An 18,654-nucleotide genomic window follows, 5' to 3' on the forward strand; every position below is an offset into this window, starting at 1 on the left:
TATTAAGGATGTTCTGAAGAGAAAGAAGCCAGGATCAAAATTGCGTTAACTGCATCAATCATATTGAAGCTCTTCAGATGCATAATGGACATGCATAGAAGTTGAAGTTTCATAATGGCTACAAACAACCTTTTAACAATTACCTTCTTCCAGATTTTATTTAAAGCCTTCCATCCAGAAGAATAAAAGTGAGAGAGAGGAGATATGATGTCAAAATGTTGCTCAAATCAAGAGCACTCCTTTAAGTCAAGAGACCAGAGGTTGCATTGTATCCAAAGTATTTATCACATGATGGAGCAAACCTCACAACTTCGTAAAAGGATCCTTAAGCTAAAAGAAGAAACATAATTAAAATTCTAAGTTATAGAGGAACCTCATGGAAATGAGAGTGTTTATCCAACTACCTAGAAGAGTGAGCCTATCTATTATATACGTCGAAAGATACTACTCTCCCTAAAGAGCAAGATGATCTAAACTAGAATAGAAAGCCAAAACATTATATTCGTCGCCAAACATAAGTGATCAAACTTAATGATCAATAGATCATTAAACATTAAACTTTTACATCTTAGCTAAGAATAGTTGTTTGGAAAAGAAAACTCGATGTCAAGAAGGAAAATCCTAACTCCAAATGTTATTAATTTAGGTTTAGACAACATAAACCTTGTATCGTAGTAGTATAAACCCTGATAATAAAAGGTAAATAAGAACAAACATAAAAAAAATGTATTCTAACCTCTTTGTCTATAGTTTTTTTTAGTCTTTATGTCATTATGAAGTCATAAGTTGTTATAAATTGATGTAACTACTAGAATTATAATTTATCTTTTCATTCCCAACATCATGTGGTTATTTGGTTAATTGTTTTTACTTTGTTCTTAATGCTTATTTGTCCTAAATAACTAAATCATGATTTTATTATTTTAATTACAGTAACCCTTTTTATTTTTATTAATTAGAATCTAGGTAAAATTATGGTACAACCTACAAGTGGGAAGATGGGTAGGAACTACCAAGTCCATTGTAAGTCTTCAACCTTCAAGATGGTTATTTAACAAAGTTTGCTAAGGAATTGGATTTCCCCTTTAGTAATCTATGTATTTTCTCACTAATGAGTTAGGTTAACATTAATTTTGTGGATCGTTTAATAAAATACAAAGATGATTTATTTAGTAAAATCTTGTTGAGAACTCTAGATCATTTAACTTCATCAAAGTGTATAATAGAGTAATGGTGATGGAGGAGGGCCAAGCTCACCACACTATGAAAGCCAAGATCCAAGTCTAGACCGTCTAGAACCATGTGGGGAGCGTCTAGACTCAAAAGGAGAGCGTCTAGCACAAGATGAGGGGCGGCTACAAAAGGAGCGTCTAGGAGGAAGCCTAGACCGTCTAGAACCTATCACTAGGTCCATGGCTAAGCATCTTCACGCACAATTGGGTCAAGCAACGAATGGGAGGGAGAAGAACTTATACATACTACATGGAGGCTCATTAGGGGTGGCTTAGTAGTTAGTGTAGTGTTAGAAAGCATAAACTTGTCTTACATGTGATTTACCCTAGATTTTGTGCACAATCTAGAACATTGCCTACATGGCCGGCCATGTGCCCATGTGCTCCATGTGGAGTAATTTCCATTTCATTTAGGTAGCATTTCATCTTCTCTTAGCTTAGGATTTACGGCCTCCTTAGCCTATAAAAGGAGAAGCCCATCACTTGTATTTTCAAGATTAATGAGAGTAATGTTATACTGCCCATATTGTGCCATACATTGCTTTTGCCTAGTTTCTAGGACCTAATCTTCATCTTCACCATCTATCCAAGGGCTGGCCGAACCTCCCTTTTTCCATACACTTCATGCACCTTCAAGATCACCACAACTCCTAGGAGGATCTTGCCCATTTCAATCCATAGCTTCCGCACCATTTTCACAACATCTAAGAAGAGCTCCATGAGAATGCCATCATTTGGTATCATGAGCATAGGTTCTTCAAAGATAAGTAGTTCTTGGTCATTTTCATTTTGATTTCTTCTTATTTTCCTCGTTGTTCATCTTTATATTCCATATTGTCTTGCTGTTTTTAATTTTTTGCTTTGAATTGGTGTGCTGTGAATTTGAAGATATATTCTCTAATGAGGGACCCATTGGACTCCCTCCCATTAGAGGTATAGAACATCAAATTGACTTCATTTCGGGGGCAAGCCTACCAAATAGGCCCGCTTATAGAACAAACCCTGAGGAAACCAAGGAGATAGAGTCACAAGTTCAAGACTTGTTAGAGAAGGGTTGAGTTCAAAAGAGCCTAAGCCCTTGTGCTGTACCTGTCTTGTTGGTGCCCAAAAAAGATGGAAAATGGCGCATGTGTTGTGATTGTCGAGCAATCAACAACATCACCATCAAGTATAGGCATCCAATCTCAAGGCTTGATGACATGCTTGATGAACTACATGGGTCAACCATATTCTCTAAAATTGACCTTAAAAGTGGATATCACCAAATTCGAATCAAAGAGGGTGATGAATGGAAAATCGCTTTTAAGACCAAATTTGGATTATATGAGTGGTTGGTGATGCCCTTTGGGCTCACTAATGCACCTAGTACATTCATGAGGCTCATGAATCATACCTTGAGAGATTGCATAGGTAAATATGTAGTAGTTTATTTTGATGATATCCTAGTGTATAGCAAAACCCTAGAAGACCATCTAAGTCACCTTAGGGAAGTTCTTCTAGTGCTTAGGAAAAATAGTCTTTTTGCCAATAGGAATAAGTGCACCTTTTGTGTAGATAGTGTAGTTTTCTTAGGTTTCATAGTCAACAAAAGGGGGGTGCATGTTGACCCCGAGAAAATCAAAGCCATCCGAGAGTGGCCCACTCCACAAAATGTAAGTGATGTAAGGAGTTTTCATGGGTTAGCTAGCTTCTATAGATGGTTTGTGCCTAATTTTTCAAGTCTAGCTTCTCCTTTGAATGAACTTGTAAAAAAAGATGTTGCCTTTTGTTGGAATGATAAGCATGAGCAAGCCTTCCAAAGGCTAAAGACTCAACTCACCAATGCACCAATTCTAGCTCTTCCAAATTTTTCCAAAACTTTTGAGATAGAATGTGATGCATCGGGAGTAGGCATAGGTGCGGTATTGTTGCAAGGTGGACACCCCATTGCATATTTTAGTGAAAAACTTCATGGTGCCACCCTCAACTATCCCACCTATGACAAAGAGCTTTATGCTCTTGTGCGAGCCCTAAAGACTTGGGAACACTACCTTGTGTCCAAAGAATTTGTCATCCATAGTGATCACGAGTCTTTAAAATATTTAAAGGGCCAACACAAGCTCAACAAGAGACATGCTAAATGGATGAAGTTTCTTGAACAATTTCCTTATGTAATCAAATACAAGAAAGGAAGCACCAATATAGTGGCCGATGCTCTTTCAAGACGGCATACACTCTTTTCAAAATTGAGTGCCCAAATTCTTGGATTTGATCACATAAGAGAGCTTTACCAAGAGGATCAAGAACTTTCATCCATCTATGCCCAATGTCAACATATAGCGCAAGGAGGGTACTGTGTGGCCGATGGATATCTTTTTAAAGAAGGAAAACTTTGCATTCCCCAAGGCACACATAGGAAACTCCTTGTCAAGGAATCACATGAGGGGGGACTCATGGGCCATTTTGGAGTTGATAAGACTCTAGACCTTTTGAAAGCAAAATTTTGTTGGCCACACATGAGAAAAGATGTCCAAAGACATTGTTCTAGATGCATATCATGTTTAAAAGCAAAGTCTAGAACAATGCCTCATGGACTCTACACCCCTTTGCCGATTGCAAATGCTCCTTGGGAAGACATTAGCATGGATTTCATTTTAGGACTCCCTAGGACTACAAGAGGCCATGACTCTATCTTTGTGGTAGTGGACCATTTTAGCAAAATGTCCCATTTTATTCCTTGCCACAAGGTAGATGATGCTTAAAATATTTCTAGACTCTTCTTTAGAGAAGTGGTGAGACTTCATGGTCTCCCTAGAAGTATAGTATCCGATAGAGATCCCAAATTCATAAGCCACTTTTGGAAAACTCTTTGGGGCAAACTTGGAACAAGACTACAATTTTCAATTTCTTGTCATCCTCAAACGGATGGCCAAACCAAAGTAGTCAATAGATCTCTTGGGACTATGCTTAGGGCTATCATGAAGGGAAACCATAAATCTTGGGATGAGTATCTTCCCCATATTGAGTTTGCTTACAATCGAGTAGTCCACAAGACTACTAATGCTTCTCCTTTTGAAGTAGTATATGGATTTAATCCTCTCACACCTATGGATTTGTTACCTCTTCCTAATCCACAAGAATTTGTGCATAAGGAAGGAGTAATCAAAGCCAACTTTGTGAAGAAAATGCATGAGAAGATTAAACTCCAAATACAACAACAAAATGAGAAGTACACAAAATATAACAATAAAAGGAAGAAAGAAATAATTTTTGAGGAAGGAGACTTAGTTTGGCTTCACCTTCGCAAAGATCGATTTCCAACTCAAAGGAAGTCCAAACTAAGTCCCCGAGGTGATGGACCCTTTCAAATCCTCCAGAGAGTCAATAACAATGCATACAAATTGGACCTACCTCTTGAATATGGAGTACATGATACTTTTAATGTGATTGATCTTTCTCCATTTGTAGGTACCAATGACGATGAGGACGAGCCGGATTTGAGGACAAATCCTTTCCAAGGGGGAGGGGATGATGGAGGAGGGCCAAGCTCACCACAATATGAAAGCCAAGATCCAAGTCTAGACCGTCTAGAACCATGTGGGGAGTGTCTAGACTTAAAAGGAGAGCGTCTAGCACAAGATGAGGGGCGACTACAAAAGGAGCGTCTAGGAGGAAGCCTAGACCGTCTAGGACCTATCACTAGGTCCATGGCCAAGCATCTTCACGCACAATTGGGTCAAGCAACGGATGGGAGGGAGAAGAACTTATACATACTACATGGAGGCCCATTAGGGGTGGCTTAGTAGTTAATGTAGTGTTAGAAAGCATAAACTTGTCTTACATGTGATTTACCCTAGATTTTGTGCACATTCTAGAACATTGCCTCACATGGCCGGCCATGTGCCCATGTGCTCCATGTGGAGTAATTTCCATTTCATTTAGGTAGCATTTCATCTTCTCTTAGCTTAGGATTTACGGCCTCCTTAGCCTATAAAAGGAGAAGCTCATCACTTGTATTTTCAAGATTAATGAGAGTAATGTTATGCTGCTTACATTGTGCCATACATTGCTTTTGCCTAGTTTCTAGGACCTAATCTTCATCTTCACCATCTATCCAAGGGTTGGCCGAACCTCCCTTTTTCCATACACTTCATGCACCTAGGAGGATCTTGTCCATTTCAATCCATAGCTTCCGCACCATTTTCACAACATCCAAGAAGAGCTCCATGAGAATGCCATCATGGAGCTCTGGTGGATAATCTTAGTAGAGCGTTTATTGTTTTAGCATCTACTAAGACTAATGCATTTGGTGGAATTGGTTTGGTGACGTTTCAACTTAAAAGAGGGAAGTATTGCTCACATGTCTTCTCCGCATGTTCAAGCATGTTTCACGGAAGTTAGTTATGGTTATTATGTACTATATATAGGAACCTATATCAATAATTGTAACTAAATGAGAGTTTTAAGTTTAACTTAAGTGAGTTGAACGAGAGGCCACTAAGAGAAAAACTTCAAGTTGCAATCTCTGTTTCATAGTGAATTTTGTCATGGATGTAAATTGAAAATTGTTAACAATTCAATTGGACCATGTTACATCTGCACATTAATTCTTTTCTTGTTTCTTCCTTTGTTTACCTTATATCAATCATTTATGGATTCTTTCTTTGTTATCATATTTCAATTTGTATTGGTAAATAGTTTTGTAGTGAATTTGTTTAGTTTATTTTCATAACAAACAAGTACGGTGAATGTGGACTTAATTCATCGTGACTTTTGCAAAATATGAAGTTGAGAAATTCACTGGTTTGATGATTTCATATTGTGGCAATTGAAGATTCATGCTTATTTGGTTCAATACGGCCTCATTGAAAAAGTGATGTGAATTAATTTTAGGATTGCACATTTTAGAGGTTGCACTTTGTTTAAGATTTTTTGAATTAGCAATTATGGTGATAAACTCAAAGAAGATTGTCACTAAACACGAACTTAACCAAGTGGTTAAGTAAGTGTGAAAGTTCTCTTCTAGAAAGCAAAAGAGAAAACACAATTATATGGTGATGATGATGACCGAATGGAGAAGAACATTAAAGAACATGAAATGGAAAAGAATAATGACACAAATGAAGAAGGAAAAGAGAAAGAGTAAGAAAAACTTATGGATGATGGGGGTGGGTACGCCACTTGGAGTGGTAGAAGACTTCAAGATGAGTGGTGAGGAGTTGCTACTTGAGGTGCATTACACCCAAGATAAGACCCAAAAAAAATTTAGGAGACAAAGTTCACTAATCACTCAAGCAGAGTTTCTGTTATATATTCAAATTCAAGTGTAAAAATACATGAGACAAGACACCCTTTATATAGGAGAGAGTGACTTGGGGAGCAAGAGTGAGAGGGGTAGAGGCGTCATTTATGAGAAACCTTCTAAAAGGTAGGTCAAAGAAACTCTAAACCTATGTACACATGCCATGAAAGGTGGTCTTGGCACACAAGCCCAAATTACTAAGCACACCCTACTCTAGCTTATTCTTCTATTTGGACCCCAAAAAGAGCCAAAATTATTTACATAAACTTGTCTTGTAAAAAGACCAGAAGAAAGAATATCTGATGCTTTGGCCTATGTCTAATTCTTCTTCTGTTGAGGTTTTTCTGTTGTTTGGTGGGGCCTGATCTTGTATACTGAGATGACTTGCCTAATTTTGAAGTGTATGTTGTTTTCTTAGTCATCTGCTTGTCAAGGTGGTTTGTATAAAAAAGGCTCACAATGTGATTGTTCATTGCCTTGGTGACAAGGTCTTGAGGTAAGTCTTGAAGGATAAGATCACAAAGAGATTATGGATGAAACTTGAAAGCTTGTATATGATGAAATCATTGGTTAATTGTCTATAAATGAAGTAAGTGGTGTACCCATAGTACTATGAATATGATTGAAGAGGAATCTAATTAAGTAGAAAAGGAAGTACAAGACGAATTAAGAATACAAATAAAAAGCATGGCAAGAAAAGAACAAGAAAAATTAAGGAAGAAATTTCTAGGGAGATTTACATGAAGCAAGATAAAAGATTTGAAGAAGAAATAAAGATGCAAATTTTAGAGATTATAGAATATTCTAAGAGCATTCAAGAATTCTATAATACCCTAGAATTACAAGAATGGATGGTTAGTCTATACAAATTTACTTTATAATTTTTTATATGGATTCATTTGATAATGCAGACTGTTAGAATATATGGCCTTAAACGAGAAGGGAGGTGAATTGTTTAAGAGGGGTTTTTGAAAAAATTTTAATGCTTAATAAAATTCTTTGTGTGAATCCATAACAAGAATCAAGTTAGCCAAGAATATAAGCAATTAAACAACAAATCAACAGAAAAACAATCGGTTGTTTATACTAGAAAAGCTTAAAAATAGAATTAAATGAGTTCAGAGTAAGAGAGAGATACACCAACAATTTATATTGGTTCGCTCTTAAGCCAAGAGCTACATCCACAACCCAGAAACCCATTGGGTAATCCACTAAGCAATCAAACTTGATTACAACACACAAACCACCAAAGTAGTGACCTTGAACCCTTCAGAAAACACACTCCCTTTGGCAAAACACACCAAGAGTATTGATCTTGACCACCTCAAGAACACACAACACTCCTTGGCTACACAACACCAAAAATACAGTTGGTTGAGAAGAGATTACACTTGTTCACAGTGTTGAATCAAGTGTGTTAAGAGAAATCAAGCTTTGAAGAATCCAAATCCTAAGCGTTTGATGGAAGGCTGGAGGTGCTTGATGTTACTGAGGTGCTTTAGAATAGGATTTGGGGTATATTATATTTGTAATCCACTCTTTGTTGAATCTAAAGCTTAAGTGTTTTCAAATCTTTTAAGTTTAAAGTGTTTTTCAAACTAAGTGAAAAACAACTTGTTGTTTTGTCGAAACAACCGATTGTTTTATACTTAGGTGTTTTTGAAAAAGTTTGAAAACTGTTTTGGATGGTTGACTTGCTATCAAATCAAAACAACCGATTGATTCGCTATTTCAACCGATTGTTTGTTTTGAATCCTAACAAAAACGGTTTTGTTTGTTAAAAGAGCTTTAATTGATTTCATAACTGAATACACTCATGCTTTAAATGCTTTGACCAAGATTTGAATACTATAAATAGTTTGTTAATGTTTTATAACAAAGAACAAGAAAGAAAAACATATTTGAGTTTTTCAAAGAGTTTTTGAAGCATTTGTCACTACACCATTTTTGACCTTAGACAACATCTAAAAAGTGTTGCCTAAAGTAAGAAAAGCGTTGCCTTAACTTTAGGCAACAGTTTGGCAACACTTTTTTAGGCGTGGAATATGCAGCCGTGGGCTTAGGTTTAGACAACGCTTTTTTGCAGCCGTTGTCTTATATTGGTAGAATAGGCAACGTTTTTTGGGAAAACTTTTAGGCAACGTTTTTTCTCAAAGTGTTTAGGCAACGCATTTTCAATGTTGCCTATTATTTTAGGCAACGTTTTATTAAATGTTGTCATTGGTAAAAGCAACGTTTATTTACATGTTGTTTATCTTTTTAGACAACATTTATTTGCATGTTGTCTATCTTTTAGGCAACGCATTTTCAATGTTGCATATTGGTAGAATAATGTTTAGGCAACACTTATTTACATGTTATCTGGTTTTTTAGACAACACTTATTTACATGTTTGTCAATACTATTAGACAACAATTTTTTAATGTGACAATTATGAAATACATTTGACAATATTTTATAATTTTAAATTGACATACATCTAATTTATAAAATTACACATTATACAATATTTTTAAACTAGTTTATAACATAATTGCACATTTAGACCGTATTTATAATTATACATTTTGGTTATTCATTTATTCAAATCCAATAATATTTGTAAACTATGTTATACATTTATATTTCGTAACAAAACTTTAAAATGTGACATTTCTATCTAAGAACAATATATATAAATATTAATATTTCAAATGTAGAAATTACATACTCCAATATATATTAAAATAGTAGATGTTGGAATCATTACAACTAATTAGAGTTAGAAATTAACAGAAAAAATAACAAAAAAATCTCTTGAAATTTGTACAGTTCTTCGATTGATCATAATCAATTTCTTGTTTTGTATTATCTTCAGGTCCAACCTGAAAGAATTAAAAAAAAATGTACAAACTTATTAAAATAGTATTAAGTTTTAAATAAAATAAGATTAATAGAAAAGTATCCAATCAACATTTTAATGAAAATTATGCATCTATACCTGATCAAAAAAGGAATATGGGTGGACGCAAATGAACCAAGAGAATATTTCTCTTCTGTCATGATAGACCTAATGATAATTAGATAATAAGTGAACCTGCAATCAATAAGACAAAGTAATTAACAAGTATGACATTATTTTTCATTGCTATTATCACATTAAACTAACATGTATATCCATTCCTATCCTTTTGGGAGAAAAGTTCTATTCATATGTCTATCCTTCAAAATGTTTAAAATAGCATTAATTACAAAAGATTCAAAATAATAGTAAATCCTTCCTTGTCTTTATCGATTTCTTTAATAAAAGAGAAAAATAATACAGGCAATCTTAGATTTTAGCACAAAGATATAAAGAGCATATTAGGAATCTGAAAATAATATTAATATAAACAAGAATATCCACTACATTTCTTAATTTGAGTACTACAACTTTAAAAGAAGGACAAACTATCATTATTTGCACTAGCATATAAAGAGTTTTACTGACTTACCAGCAGTCTCAATCATGTCATCTACCATAACCGCTACCTTTCCTCTTACATCATCTATCAAATTCAGCACTTGCAAGATGAGATTCACCAAATAAAATAAAAAAAATCCTAGAAGGTGTTGTAGTTTATAATTATAGTTTATAAACTAAGATTTATCATCAGTGAGGAATAACAATAATAATAATAACAAGAAGAAAAAATGTAGGATATGGTTTAGGTAACATACAAAAGACTAAAAGACTTAAAGTGAAGGTAAACATTTCGTTATATTCAAAAAGGTTCATTGTAGTGTCCAACTCACCCCCCATACCATACCCCAAAATCATAGTATTCCAAAAGGCCACGTCCTTTTGAATAGTGTCAAAGAACTTTGTAGCGAGATCTATTCGTCCACACCTGGTATACAAATCCAAGAGCGAATTCGCTGCAAAAAGATGAGTGTGAAAAAGTTTTCTCACCAGCAGACCATGGACCTCTTTGCCTTGTCTTACTGAAGCTAGATTTGCACATCCTTAAACTAAACCCATGAACTTCCATTCCCAACTTGAAAAGTCCTAATTCTCCTAATACAGGTAGCATTCCAGGAAACCACATTTCTCTCATCAATTTCATCAAAAACTTTCTTGGAAGCCTTCTCACTCCCACACTTCTCATACACGTCAACCAACGCATTTCCAACCTTCACATTGCCCAACAATCCAACCTTCAATGCATAACAGTGCACGTTTCTCGCCATCACCTCAACCTCAATTTCCGCACACACTGGCAGCACACTTACAATGGTAACTAGGTCCAGTTGAATCCGCGGCACGACCACAACCATCTCCTTAAAAAACCTGAGCGCCTCCGTGTAAAATCCATAAAGAGAACACAAGCCAATAATAGTATTCCACGACACCTTATCCCTATCCGCCATTTCATCAAATACCTTCATTGCATCGTCAAGAAGCCTACAATTCCCGTAAAAGGCCAATAGGGTATTCCCAACAAAGTAGTCTGTTATAAGAGATTATATTATTGGATTTGGAACCCATGAAGATTCACTCAACAGAGTTATTATTGTAATTCGAGTCGAAATTGAACCGTTGAAAACCTGATTCGAATACTCTAACATGTTCAAGTTTCCTTGAATCTATCTTATGGTTAAACAAAAATGTGGGATTGGGACAAATCAGGATAACTCAACATTCAAATAATCCATATCAATAACTTAATTAGTCAAATAATCCTCATCAAAACTAAAGAAGAGCGAAATGAGAGACGAACCGGTGAGAATGTTCGAACAACCCGTGAAACGCACCGCTGAAAGAAAACCACCACCAAACGCACCACCGGAGGAAAACGACCCACTAAGAGGTAGGAAAAGAAGTAGGGCATAAGAAATGGAGGAAGAAACTAATTCTGAGAAATCAAACAGAGTAAACAGAATTACAAATTGGAAGCCCTAATACAAGAATAGAGAAAACTCTGTGTGCCAAAAATTATTCAAAAAAATCTGAATTATGAGAGACGAAGATGAGAAGAGTTCTTTTGAATTCTGAATCGGATGCACTGTGTTTTCAAGATGTACCATTATGCCTCTGTTTTTTTTTAAAAGGATATTGTCTCTCTCAAACCATGCCTCCAAACCTTCAGTGTATACAAAATGCAAAAAGTAAGAGAAATCTGAATTTTTAAATAACAATCAATATTTTCAAGGGTTTTAGAAAACCCGATGTCTTCTTCGAGGTTATTAAATCAGATTTTTTTTACAGTGAATGTTAAGAGAATCACTTACAAAATATTGTCTAAAATATTATTTGAAATACCTGCTATTTTTTAAAACATTGTCTAAGTGTTATATAAAATACCCACACTTTCAAAAACGTCGCTTAAAATATTATAAAAAATACTCACAGTTTTAAAAACGTTGTCTAAAATATTATATAAAATATTCACAGTTTTAAAAACGTTGTCTAAAATGTTATATAAAATACCCACAGTTTTAAAAACGTTGTCTAAAGTACTCACATTATAATAACCAAGTCTGCATTTTATAAAATGTTGCTTTAAATAAATAGACAACGTTTTTTCTAAATATTTTTAGCCAAAGACAAATAAACTTTACTAAGTAACCAACAATAAAAAAACGTTGTCTAAACCACCTTTAAGCAACACTTTTTTACCTGTTGACATGTTAGTGTTGCCTAAAGTGAAAAATGGCGTAGTGTGTTTTCACTTTGAGCTTTGGTTATTCAAGAGAGAAGTGGAATAAGATTACTCTATATTGATTTCAGTTGATTCTGTAACAGTGTAATTCGTTCTGTGATTTGTGTACATTCTGGTGTTGTAAAGCCAAGAAGGGTTGTGTGCTCTTGAGGTTGTCAAGATCAACATTCTTGGTGGTGTATGTGCTGAACCAAAGGAAGTGTGTGTCTTGAGGGGATCAAGGTCACTTCTTTAGTGGTGTGTGTATGTAATCTGGATTTGATTACCTAGTGGATTCCCCAGTGGTTTCTAGGAAATTGGATGTAGCTCTTGGGTTAAGAGTGAACCAGTATAAAATGTTTGTGCATTTCTCTCTTCCTTAAACTCTTTAATTTCAGTTGCTGTTATTTTTATTGGTATAAACAACCGATTGTTTCTGCGAAACAACCGATTGTTTTTCTGTTTTGAGCTTTGTTCTTGGCAAACTGAATTCCTAAATCTGGTTTCTTGTAAAGAATTTCATTCTATCTTAAAAAGTTTTCGAAAACCCCCTTTAAACCATTCACTCCCCCTCCAGTTTAAAGCCATACATTCTAACACACAGTACAAACTGAAATCAATACAATTGCAATCCTATTCCACTCTCTTTGAAAACCCAAAGTTTGATGTGAATGTTCAAAACTTAGAATCAACTTTGTCACCACTGAAAAACTCAAATTTGTTTCACTTGCTTGTTTGAAAACATAAACAAACCATTTATATTTTCTAAAGATTGGTCAAAGCAATTAATAAATGAGCGTATTCAGTTGAAAAAAATTTAAAGCACATTCAACAACCAAAATAGAATTATGTTAGGATTTTCAAAGAAACAATTAGTTAAAACCACGAAACAACCAATTGTTTGGTTTGAGAGTTGAGTCACCAAACTAAAACAATTTTCAACCTTTTCAAAACTCCTAAGAGGAAAACAACCGGTTGATTTGACAAAACAACAAGTTGTTTTTCACTTAGTTGGAAAAACACTTGATTTCAAAAAGGTTTTAAATTACATCAATTTTAGATTCAACAAAGGTGTGGATCACATTCTATTCTACCAAAATCCCTCCTAAACATATCAGCAACACCAGCCTTTCATCAAACACTTTGGATTTGGATTCTATAAAGCACTTGATCACTCTTGATCAACACTCACTCTACGGAGGGGTTACATCTTTCGATGAATACAAGGTGAAAGTTCACTCACATAGGTGACTAGAGAGACACATCTTGTGTTCTCTTCTAAGCTCACATGGATCTATATACATTTGGTAGTACTCACACTCTAAGTATTGGAATCCTTTTCTAAAGCTTTTGAGGACTGCAAATTATATTGACATTATTTTTGCACAATGCATCCTCTAGTCTCTTGTATTATTCTTCTTTATGATAGACTTTTATATAATCACTTAAAGATGATAGTCATTGGGAGGTCATTTACATTTGTTAAGTAGCTTCAATTCTTCTTTGTCTTTCTTGCGTCTAATGGGTGTCAACTTGACTATTGCAATTAATGCAAATTTTCAAAGCTCTTATTTCTTTATACAGTATTATGAATGACTAACAATATATGATTCCCTTGGTAACATAGCCTTTTATACCTTGCAAGGTAAAAGTGCACATTATACAAGGAAAATAGTTGAGCCAAAGTTTAAATGTAGTTATATCAAGAGAGTTGTTGGTCATTGCAACTTTAACTCATGTCTTAAGAAACATTTGAATGTTTATGTTTGGTGTGAGTCTTCTTAAGAGAAAACTTAGGAGGGAATCTCTGAAAAGTAGACTCAAGTTTCATAAATGTTCTTTGATCTTGTGTTGTCTTGAACTTTACGTTGAGTGTATCATTTGATGCTCATTCACTTATTTATCAGACATTTTGGTTGATCTTTCTAATGCTCCTTTCGTTTGTCATTCATCGAGACTTATTAGATCAAGTTAAAGGTATACTCGATATTCTTTCATTTATTCTTTATTCTTTAGCATACAACTTTTAATGTTGACCCGGAAATCACAATTTATAATCATCTAGACAATGTGATGATATGACTGATCTTCGCCTTAACGGACTTAACTTCATGCTAGATGTTAAATTTTTTCTTTAACAAAATTTGAATCAAATTGTTAGGTTGAAGAAAAAAAAATAGAAATTAAATAAAATAAGTTAGTTTTGATCAATTTTCAAAGTTTTGTATTAACTTTTAATTTTTTTATCAATTCAAATTTGAACATACTTATCAAACCTAATGCAATTCAATTATATTATAGTCAATTGAGTTTAGATATTAGATCAAACTTGGAATAGTGTATCTAACTAAAATTAAATCACCAATTTCAAATTTAGGAAAGTCAACTCAATTACGAAACAAAACTATTATTTCTACTTGATAATTGATTGCATAATTATTTTATAAATATTATCATTAAAGGTTAATGTTTGAATAGAAGAATATGTTTCTCTTTTCAGATTATTAGATTCACTTAGCTGTGAATAGATTTATTATTTATTCTGAAATGTTAATATGTTAAAACTTATTCTTTATAAGTATTGTAACTAATTTATAAGAATCAAAACCAAGTTTTTTTAAGTTAAAGAGGTGTTAATAATTAAAAAAAAAAACTCAAATCAATTATACTTAGACTAGATTTATAGAAAACAAACTCAATCTGAACTAGTTAACGTGGTATTTTTAATTTTTATAATTACTAAACTTAATTATTCAGCACTATTCCATTATAATTGGAGTTGGTTGCTTTATGAAAACTCAATCCAAACCACTTATTTAATCCTAATATAATATTGTTAACCATATTATTTAAAACATTGATTGAGGTTTTTTAAGTTAAAAAAGGTGTTTTTAAAAAAAATTATTAACTCAATTATTGAACACATCTCAATTATAATGGGACTAGATTGCTAAAGAAAAAAAACTCAATATTAACCACTTACATATCCAATTCTAATCCTAATATGATATTACAGATGACAAATTTAAACCATATACGAAAGAATTAACAAGAGTATATCATTTTGAAAATTATGGGTATTTTTCACAATTTTTACTTTTTGGTGATGAACATAGAAAATGAAAAAAGTGGAAGAAAAAAAAATGAGAATTATAAATAGTCTAATTTAATTTCTTAATACAAGATGTCAATTTTTGTTTATCTCTTACAAAAGTAGAAAAAAAAAAATCCTTTATCAATAATACATTTTGACGTTCTTCACTTTAAAAACTTAGACCCAAAACGTTATTATACAATAATTTGGATTATAATTTGGTTGCCACAACTTGACTCTACAAAAGTATTCATTAAATATTTTGTATTATTATTTATTAGTTAAATTATACAGTGTTAAATATTTGTTATTGATAAAATTTCATCTGGTTTAAAATTAAAATGATATATTAAATAATAATATATTTATATAATTAAATCATCTTCTTATTTTAACTGATTAATAGTTTTATATGATCAAATAATTTTTTATAGTTTATAAATTTATGTAATATAATTTATACCTATATCTATACCTATATATAAAGGGGATCCCCTCTTAACTGCTCTTAATTTTTTTTTCTATTTTATTCTTATATTAATATTTAATTTTATTATTGTATTATGTTCATTGTGTCATTTCTTATTCTCCTATTAACTGCTCTTAATTTTTTTTTCCATTTTATATCTTTACTTAATAATTTATTGTATTAATTTATTTTGGTTATTTCGACATTTTATAATTTCAAAAATTAATAAAATAATTTTTTAATTTAAAAATTTATTTTATTTGTTATTATTTAACTGGAGAGTGGAGAGAGTGGAGGGATTGATTAATTACTTTTTTGTTTTAAAGATCTTCTTCTCTATTAAATAAAAAATTAAAGATATTTGTAATATTTTGTGGACCACTTAGTGGAGATTTGGTACGTTACTTTTCTGATTTAAACTGATAATCTTTTTTTATTAAAATTGTAAATTTTTTAAAATTGATTTAAGAAACAGATTTTATGATTCTCCACTCCACATAACCCACTTATCCTACTTCCCACTTTCTGTCATCACTATTTCTTTATCTTTGTTCTTCCTCTATATTTTCTTCTTTTAGGTTTTGATTTTTGAAATCTATGTTTTACATGTTATATTAATATTTTATTTGTTTTTTATTTGTTAATTGTAGAGAGTTAATATTCATAGCAAAATAGAGTAATCAGAGAAAGAGAAACTGAGTTTCGTTGTCGCGCTCACTCCCCCCAATCGTCGTAAGGTTCTAACACGAAGGAACATTAGATTTGGGTGCGAAAGATGAGAACAATTTAAACAAGTCTCTATACAGGTCCAAGGGTCCAAGGTGAAGAAAAGAGAAGCAGATTTCATTGCATTTTCTTCTTATTATTGGTTGTTTATAGACCTAATAAAAAACATTGGTTTAGTTCCTATAATTGATCAAATATTAAAAATTATTAAAAAAAATATGAAACTCAAATTCTATTTAATTATTTTTTCGGTTGAGTTTGTAGTTTTAAATAAATTTTAACTATTACCAAATACATATATTTTTACCCATAATTAATAAAATATTAAAAATTATAAAAAAATATGAAACTCAAATTCTATTTAATTATTTTCTATCTTGAGAGACGGTTTTAAATTCAAATAGTAATTTTAAATTTTAAATTTTAAAAATTCATTCATTCTCTTTACCATATGTAACTTTTAATTATCGTTCTCCACTATTTTATTAACCTACCATTTAACTCTATACTCTTTAACTTCTCATTTTAATGTTATTAAGAGAAATTGTTTTTGAATAATAAAAAAAATACTAAAGAAAGAGAAATAAAAAATGCGGATACACACTACTATTTTAACTGTATACTCTTTAACTTATCATTTTAATGTTATTAAGAGAAATTATTTTTAAAAAATAAAAAAAATACTAAAAAAACAGAAATAAAAAATGCGGATACACAAGCACGTCAGAATGTCTGTGTTCCCGCTAGTTAAAATAAAATTATTTAGCAACTGAATTTATCATCGTAGTTTTTATTTTTTTACACTCTAGATATAAATATACATTCCAAGTGGAATTTGAAAAATAAAATGACGATAAATATAATAATTTTATTAATATTTTAAAATTATATTTAGGGATAACAACACTGTTCTGGATAACAATGGATGTTATGGATCTTTATTGGCTTTGTTTAAAATAATTGTCCCATTACTTGTTGGATACTTATAAAAAAATAATATCCATTATGAATACTACAAATGGAGTTGTTTTTTTTTTTAAATGACAAATTTAAATAGGTTTTATTATAAAATATACATTTTAAAAAAGTAACATTTTTAAAACAATTTTAATTTCATAAATATAAATAAAGAATATAAATATATAATAAAATTATAAATAATTCTTCAATCATTAATATTTCTCTCACTACTAATTTTATTCTTATTGTTTTTAAATATTAAATTTATTAACAAGTAGGAGATAAGTATCCACGTATTGAATATCATTATATCTATATCTGCATCTACTTTATTAATAAACAGAGATAGTTAAAACACACGTATCCATTATCTAATTTCTTTTTTTATCAGCAATCCATTATCTACATATATCTATAAAGATATTCATATTCATTTAATATTGAATATGCTTTTTATTTAAAGAAATCACATATGTAGCTTTTTTCGGCTAACCCTAACATTGGCAACATTAGTAGGAAGCTTATGTTTTGGGTTATGAAAATTCTTATTTTATCATTTTCAAATTATACCATCTATAAAAGTTATTTTCCATCTTATAAATCAATTTTTTCTTAAAAGTTTTTCTGATTCGATTTTTGCTTTTAAATTATAATAATTGTGCAATATAGAAGAAAAAAAACTTATAAATTGTGTAATCCAAAAGGGTATATGTCATTCTCTTTAAAAAAAATGGAACAACTAATAGATTGAGACTACATTAAGTGCGTGTGACATCTTCGTTAAAAGTCATAATGATGAAAAAGAGACGATATAATTAAGGAACTTGATTTTAGTAACGATTTTCTTTCTAGCGGTAAGTACGGTTAAAGAAGACAACTAAAATAATGGAAACAATTTGAATTGTGAAATCCATAATAAAAAATAATTTTTGAATTATGCGTACTTTTAAGAAAAAAATATTTTTCAGATTGAAAATGACTTGTACATGTTGAAGATTTTCTTGATTTCACGTTTTATAAAACACTTTTATGACATCCGGATGGTATAATTTAAAAAGGGCAAAATGGGATTTTCACATTTATGAGAGTGCAGAAAAAATGTTTGGTGGTGCAGGAAGAAATTACTTTTGGGCTAATCTATAACACTGGAATGGGTGGCCCATGTGTTTAGAAAGAGAAAAACAGAGATCATAACATTAGTATAAATTAAATGTTTCTTCCTCACACGATTC

The 18,654-nt window shown here is 31.9% G+C and overlaps 1 long non-coding RNA gene across 1 annotated transcript; it reads right to left on the reverse strand.

The window, feature by feature from the left end:
- Positions 1–9,165: 9,165 nt before the first annotated feature.
- On the reverse strand, positions 9,166–10,132 carry LOC137813453 (uncharacterized). The gene is made up of 3 exons (XR_011081430.1): positions 9,987–10,132; positions 9,494–9,589; positions 9,166–9,377 (listed from the first exon to the last, which is right to left on the reverse strand). It is a non-coding gene; the product is annotated as an uncharacterized lncRNA (long non-coding RNA).
- Positions 10,133–18,654: the final 8,522 nt, after the last annotated feature.

The sequence above is a fragment of the Phaseolus vulgaris genome, chromosome 1 (genome assembly GCF_000499845.2).
Source record: "Phaseolus vulgaris cultivar G19833 chromosome 1, P. vulgaris v2.0, whole genome shotgun sequence".
Classification (NCBI taxonomy): Eukaryota; Viridiplantae; Streptophyta; class Magnoliopsida; order Fabales; family Fabaceae; genus Phaseolus; species Phaseolus vulgaris.